Genomic DNA, 8,424 nt, shown 5'->3' with positions numbered 1-8,424 from the left:
TAGCTACATCTCCTTGACTTGTCCTGTCTCAGAGGGTCTGTGAGTGTGGGTGGGCAGACTGTGAGATGGATCTGCACATTGGATGTAGTCCCAAGAGGAAATAAAAGTAACGCCACCATGATGGCAGTCCAGTTTTTTGGGTGACAAGGTGTAACCAACCATAATGACCCCCTTGCCTTCCCATTAATAAAATACCACTTCATGTGATATGCAGGCTCCAAGGTGAATAGAGCATCATCCAGCACCCAGTCCCAGCCAGGAGCTGTCCATGGTGCTGAACTAAAGTGTGTGCGTGTTTATGGTACTAAGCAGCATTACACAGGCCTGCAGGACAAGGCCCGAGACAAAGGGGCAGTAACATCTTCCATTAACACAATGTAAGATAACTTTACATACTGTAAACCTGGTTGTCTTTTAAAACCTGTTGTCAGCTCAGTTCACCACCATGGTGTCCTTATTGCTTAAATGCATGTGTGAGACACATCTGCCCTCTTGTGGTGCTATGTGGATATGGCACGCTAATCACCCTGCATTTACAGTACAGCATCCTTTTACTGAAATTGCATATGAATATTAAAAGCGAGAGCTGTTTATGAGACCATATCATTATGTTCTTATAATAGCAGAGGCACTCTTTAGGCTAATTGGCTGCGAGTGCGAGCAGCAGTTTAGTACTTCATCTGAGCATCTTTAGTTAAAAAGTTGGAAATATTCAACGGCAGCATTTCCAAATCCATCTCATTAATTTAAACAACACCAACGGTATTATTTCAATTTAACCCAACTCAGTTAAGGCTCATTTAAGTGGAGGAATGTTTGCATATCAAATTTAATTTTATGCACTTTGGGTTTACATTTAATGGTAAGTGCTGTATAAATAAAGTTGCCTGCCTGATTCAGATGAATTAAAATTGTTTTTAAATCACTCTTAAAGTATGCACAATTTCTTTATTCTGCCATGCACTTGTTTATTCCCCAAGATAAACTTAGTGAAAGAAAGTAATTCAACCTCCAGAATCAAGGACACATTCAGTGTGAAAAAAAGAAAGCAAAACATTAAGTTCTGCAGTTTTATCTCTCTTTCTTTTGGCAGGGTGTTGTGAAGTTGATTTAATGAAGAGCTTTTTCAGCTGAGCCTTGGCCACAGAAGCAGGAGGACTGAACTTCATTAAGCTGTAGGTTATGATCTTCTGGTATGACCAAGAAGTTGGTGGGTTTTGCCTTTATTCAAGGTCATCAAGGGGAACGTTGAGAAAATCTAATGACAGAATTAGGAAAATGTATAAGAAGTGTTTTCAAGTCAGCCTAATTGGGTTGTTCATGTTCCCTTTAAAATTGTCAGTCAGTCAGTCAGTCAGTCAGTCAGTCAGAAAAAGCCATTTACTCTCCCCCACATTTTCAAAATGACTCACCAAGTCAATTTAACAGGTTCAATACACTTAACGGGTGTAAGCATCAGTCAGCAATGATTATATCATACCAACTTCTCAGGTTTGGTTTCCAGTAACATCATGTTGTACGCATCTCAATCAGTGCAGCTTTTACTGCAACTGTCAGACCAGTAATAATAACACATTTCCCATCTGCAGTTCAGGTGACTAATGACTGTGGGAATACGTCTTGAAATGGATCCTGAGATTTAAAACCTGTCACACAGCTATTAAGTGGGAGTACACACACAAGTTCAGTTCATGCGCATCCATTTAAAATGTTGGATTTTTATAGTGTCAACATATATGCTGGGAAATACAATATGTCAAAACGGTCGAGAGAATTTTTCAAAATAACGTAATGTCATGTTAAATTAATCACGTTAATAGCCTTCTGCAGATGAGCTGGTCGAAGATCTTTTCTTATCATTAATTCAATTTCAATAATTTCATTTACTTCAAGACGTTCATCATTAACAATAACAATTGTTGAATTGTATGACACTGGTTAAATTCTTAAAATGAAGCTGAAAGACTAAGTTGAATATGGTTCATTTATCAATATTTAATGATAATATTTATGTAAATAAAATTAATGTAGATTTCAGTGGCAAAAATGTTGCTGCTTGAAAAAAAAAAATCTGATTTATAAGACTGAATTATTTCAGTAAACACATCACGGCTGGATTTGGTCCTGGTTGGCTCCCTTTGGTGAAAAAAACCCAGTTAACAGCACTTTAATGATGAGCACCTTGTAAAGCCTCCTCTCAGCAGGTTTACTTATTTGAATTAGAGGAGCTTGCTGTTTGATGCTAATAAGGGTCCAGTGTTCTGCCTGTGAGAACTTGACTTTCCAATCCATTTAACAAATACCCATTTACTGCACTACATTAACTTGCACAACACTTCGAAGGAAACAACTTTCATCCTGAGCGGCAGCATATTCATGAAAATTGAATAATGCAGCCTTCTTAACCTCCAGTGTTTGGCCAAAATGTGCTCAGTGGTCCACATCAGAAGATTATGATTGCACAGTTTGCTGCCCAGCAGTTTAAGTGTGAATGAGTCGCAGGGCATTTCTGAAGTAGACTGTACAAATACGCTTTTACTGCACTACAAGCTCCACAGGCCCAGCAGGCCAAAAAATATAGGTGATTTGCCACACATACTCTGAGAAATAAATTGTGAAATACAGTTTTTTATGATCGCTATGACCCGTTTTTCAGTACTTTTTCAAAACTCTTCACACAGTTAGCACAACATCAGCCATACAATTAACATATTTCCTGTTCTTATGACACAAAATACGTAACCTTAAACACATTTTAAATGTGTTTTAACATCTTTTGCACACAAACTGAACCAAGACCAAAACAGTAGCTGTTTACTGCTAAATCAGCCATGACCTATTTTGGCGGATTTTTTTTATTTTTTACTATATTTCTTCTATTGGTAAATTGCATTTTCACAAATCTATGAATGAACAGCAGCTATGGTGCAGATTTTTCAGTGTTAATTCTGCATAGCTGCTCTGAGATGGGTTGTTCAGTGTTTGCAAAAAAAAAGAATCAAATTCCTTCATTTACTGTACTAAACCCAAAAATGAAAAATGAAGAGGTTAAAAAAAAACTACAGCCCAAAAGTCAATTTATGATCAATACAATATTCTGTCTATAAATAGATCTGACACATGGCACCCCGGTTCGAATCCGTGTCGGGCAGCCCTTTCCTGCATGTCATTCCCCCTCTCTCTGCCTCCCCCTTTCCTGTGTATCTCTACTGTGTGCTATCAAATAAAAGCAAAAAGCAAAAAAAAATATATATATATATAGTATATATAAAAAAGAAAAAAGTATAGGTCCTTTCAGCCCTGTGTAAACTTGCCTTTACCTGTTATGGCTTTTTTATATAACTCGAGCTCCTGCATGAGACTTTGCCTTTTTACAGATCCGTTGAGTGGAGTCAGTCAGTCACAGCAACCATCATATAATTCCAATCAATCTGAGTTATAAAATCTTGACATAGACCGCGGCTGTGTGCTACAGCTGAAATTTACAGCTGTTTAGATTGCAAGTCATTTCCCCATGGCATGTGCATACACACTGCATCTGCCTGGTGGAGATGAAAATAAAACCTCCCGGTGAGAGACCTCAAATCTGAGTTTTACTCGCTCTTTGAAGCAATTATGAATGAATGGCTGTATTTACTGCGTCAGATGGTTTTTATATTCTTTAGTCTGCCATAAACTGGGAGGGGATATTGCTTGCTGCGGGTCTTTGAGTAGAAAACATCCGTGATGTTTTTAAGAATGACGAATAAACCGACAAATTGAAGTAGCCCTCAACACCTGTAGGTGGCAGCAGAGACTGTTTATCTTCTCCAGGGTTGTGATTGCTATTCACAGCACTAACCAGGGAACATATCAGTGCAGGACATATGTGAATCGATTCAGTTTAATGTACACCCGCAGAATGAAATATTTACTTATATATGACACTTCTCTGGAGCTGGAGAGTGGCTGTTATTAGACGAAGCAGGACGCTGCTGTCATCACCTTGAACAGTCTCAGCTCTGTGTGTCTCTGTGCATGTGTTACACCAGCCAGTTTAGCATCTACATCCAAAACCGCTCAACAAGAATTGCTGTCTCACTATTAAGATGCTGAGGGAAATGCTTAATTTGGATGTGTGCTTTACATAGACACACACTGCAGGCTCCTCTCACCATGACTGCCATAATGTGCCCTGTTTACAGCTCTCAGAGAGGATTATGCTATATTTGTTTTGGTTTATTACACTGGCCTGTATTTGTCATAAAGGTGACGCTGTGACCTCTCCATATCTCTAAAGAATACACCCACGCTTTTGATAATGTGTGCTAGTTTAAGTAGCATTTGTTGTTAACATATTTGTTTTAGTGATCCTTTATCCACGTTATACATTATACTCAGAGTGGGCAGTCGGCTGATGGAACTATCCTTTGGGTATAATAACGGATGTACTAAAATTAAATGCTTTATGCAAGTTGTACATACAAAGTGCTCAAAGCTATTCTCCATCTTCTTTATGCATGCAGGCTTAATTCAATGAATCTGTGTGAGAGCACTTTCACCAATGATTGAGCTCGATATGCAGCACCTGAATGTAAGCCAAGCTATACAGATTAACAATGTGACATACTGGAAGCAATATTACAATTATGTCATAGCAATTTGTTAAACTGTCTCAAGGGGGCCCGCATGAACAGAAAGCTAACTTATGGTTATTGTGTGCCTGTATGTGTGTGTGTGTTAGTCTGAATTTGATCCTTACAGGAAAAGGTTGCCCATTTCTATTTTATTCGTTAATTTTTGGCAGTTATATAAACCCATCGCAGCTGGCTGGTTGCCTGCACAATTGACTGCTATTAATGTTGATGCATAATTGCATTACATAATGTGTTGTGCTGTCTTTTAGAGGAGTCAAGCAGCTGTGGCTATTGGCTGTCTCTGCTGTGCACAGAGTCAAGCACTCTCCTCTAGTGCACTGCCAGACAACAGCCTAATCATAAATGGGAGCTGTCACAGGACATTGTCAGTTTTAGGCTATATCAGAGTGGCTTTGGTAACCGCTACAGTGCTTCAACATATTGTAAGATTTTAAATTCAGGGATATTTGATTCATTTATACTCTTTTATCAGGCCAACGCTAATTTAAATACAGCAGTCGTACAATGTCATCAGTGACAGACAGAGAAATCAATCTCTGTTATGGGGAGAGGGAGTGAGTGAGAGAGAGAGAAAGAGAGAGAGAGAGAGGTGGAAGGGGACGTGAACATTTGCTGCGACTGACTCTGCCTGTAGGTTCCCCAGCAGATGGTAGTGCAGCTTCGCCGAGAAGCTTCTTTCAGAACAGGCTGAAAATGGTGCAGGAGACTAGCTGTCTGAAAATGAACGCTGCAGATTCTGAGGTACGGACCTTAATGGGATAATAGGGTAATATCTTACCTACAACATCATTGTGCAAGGCAGCACATTTATATATAAAAAAAGACAGAATCTCGAATGACAGCAGTATATCTTTCAACATCTCCCATATGGTGTACCCAGGGGGATGATTAAAAGTGGAGCACATTGATAGCCGGGGTGCAATGAATGTATGTGCGTATGGCTGCAGTTTTGAATCCAGTCACTTACGTAAATGAATCCAGGATTGAGTGCAATCATAATATTCAAACTGCAGATTAAACACTCGATACGGCGGGAGCAAAGACATCCATTCGGCTTTACAGAAAGCAAACAAGGACGACAGCAAATATCAAATGTGCTCACATGCGATGAGTCAAAAGTGTCTACAAGGGCTTCATTTGCATCACAAAGAGAATATTTAAAGGAGGATTTGTGATTTTTGTGCCATCAGACATTGCTCTGTTTTGCATAGGGCTTGCATGTGAAATATAGGTATTCACCTGTCAAATATAAAACACCCTCTACCTGTTACAAGGCTGAAACACTTTGCAGATATTATTACACATCTGGCCTTTTCAAATTTACCTCACAGTCAGTGCGTGTTGAGGGGAGATCAAATTGGCAGATTCATGAGTTTCCAATTGCTTCTGCCCCTAAAAACCAAGTCAAGTATTGTTTCTGTACTGAATTGCTTGCCATTTGGGAAATAACTTGGCTGTCTTTTAGCTCTATATTGGATGGCCGCTGATAGATTCACACTCTCAAAAGTGCTTGAAGAAAGTGTGGTGAAGGAAGTTTGTCACACTGGAGCAGAAGAACAAAATAGGCTCAGAACAGCGAGTGGCCGCACATAACAATGCAGCATTTTCCGTGCTCACCGAGCATAAGGCCGGATGTCATGCTCCGGCGACGGGCGTTCAGGGCAAATTTCATTAACAAGAACAGAGGAGTTTTTAAGGTGAGGCATATCTCGTCATATACATATGTTCTGACAAAATATATCAGTGCTGGAGACATCAGCCACAAGTTCTAAGGCAGGGCTGTATCCTTTGAAGTTGTGCAAAACGGCTCTCATCAGATAAGAGCTCTGTAGACTGAGACATCCAGCATATAAAAAAAAATGCTGTGATTGGAAACCTGGTAAGCTAATGAGTTTGCACTTCTATCTTCTCAATTTGTACAGGCTTTTGTGCCAAGGCCTTTGAGGCTTTTCTGTGCCAAGTCTTGTAATAGTGTTCTCATTGTTCGCCTAAGAATCTGACACTTTTTCATGAAACTTAGGGGGAATCCATTGCTTAACTTTTTTCACATGGGAAAGACAAAGAGGCCGGGCAAATCACTGTGAATTATGGATATTGCTGCAGTGAAATTAAGATGACAAAGAAATGGCGGAAAAAAAGAATCCTGTCTTAATAGGCTCCAAAGGGTGGAAATTTCACAACTGCTTCTGAGCTGCAATGCGGCGTAACAAGTCATAAGTAGTTCTTGTTAAAGACTTATGAAACCATATTGCTCATTCCTCCTTCCCCCTCTCCTCATGTCAGCCAGAGAGACTGAACTCCTGCAATATAGGCAATAACCATCTGTAACTATTAGCTATTGGCTCCTCAAATAATGTGTATATTAGAGTCTCATATTTCCCACTTTTTTCAGACTTGTGGCTATAGAAGCGAAACTCTTTACAACCGGTGGTGTGATAGTCATCTCCCTCTTTCCCTGTCTACCTCTCCCTCTAGCTTGTCTATGCCTTAGCAAACCGCATAACTATCTGATGAATGAGCGACAAACGAGAGAGGGATTCTTACACTTGGGAGTTGTTCAAATTATTGGGAGGGCAGTGACCATAGTGCTTATTTGAGCTTAAGATGCAGGCTGTTGAGATTTGCTAGGAGCGAATCTAGAGGCTGGTTGAGTCTTCAGGCATGTCCAATCCTATCCATTCAACCATTAATGCCTGAGAGTAGACTGGAGGAAACGTTACAGCCCTCAGATCAACTCAGAGGCAGCGGGTCCAAGGTCCCTTTCCTCCTCAAACTCACTGCCTCCTTTACCCAGCCTTGGTAAAAATTCAATAATTCTTACACATGACAGGACAGTACAGAGCGCTCTCCATATCCTCCTCCTCCTCCCCCTACTCCTCATCCTCCTCACTATTTTAAACTCCTGTTCGCTCAGCACTTTTATTTCCTTAATCATTCTAACTTTCGATCTAATAATAAACTGTCTGGGGAGTTAGAGACGCACATGGAGCTGAACAGACAGTGCGCATTATGCACTTAGTTGTTTATGTTTACATATTTACTTGCAAATATCCTACAGGTTAAACATCCTCCAAATTGTTTAATTAGAAGAAAAAATCAGCACAAATTCCTTTACTGTAAAAGTAATATAAAGTTTGTCTGTACAGTTGAGGTGTACAGTAGGAAACAGCCCACCCACAGGCACTAACGCACACACACACACACAAACACAAATGCAGTAATTCTATGAGGCTCAAGGTTGTCGTACTTATTGAATATATCAACTTAACCACTGATGTCATTGATCAAAAAGCCAATTCCAGTTCTATTATTGTGTTAGAGGGTAAAACAATTGCCAAATGACTTTGTAAGGTGCACTCACTTGGTAAACAGATCTGAGATCCATTAAAGCCTTGGAGATTATCAAGCCTCAGTCCAACAATTTGTGGAGATTGCTCTAAACACCTTGCTGGTGACCTTCCTCGTCCAGTTGAAAGTCAATGGGAAATGTGGCAAGGAGCCCGCTAGCGCCACAAGCGCCCCCTGCAATTTAATTACACCACACCTCAACGGCCGGCAATTTCCTCGTCCCCTCACCACACTTATACAACCACGCATCCCTATCAATACTTCGGACCCTCTCATATAGTCCAGATGTGCCGGAGGGCTTAATAGCCCCCACGATACTGCAGACCACACTTAATCAGAGTATCTTTGCTCCATGATAGATATGGCATAGCATGAACTCTGTCTCATTAATATTAATGTCAGGACTTTGCTCCATGCTGTGCTTTGTGGTTTACTGTAG

This window comes from Trachurus japonicus, chromosome 10 (assembly GCF_045865225.1).
Source record: "Trachurus japonicus isolate A0001 chromosome 10, Traja_1.0".
Lineage (NCBI taxonomy): Eukaryota > Metazoa > Chordata > Actinopteri > Carangiformes > Carangidae > Trachurus > Trachurus japonicus.
The sequence above is the reverse complement of the archived record's forward strand: the minus strand, read 5'-3'. Positions refer to the sequence as shown.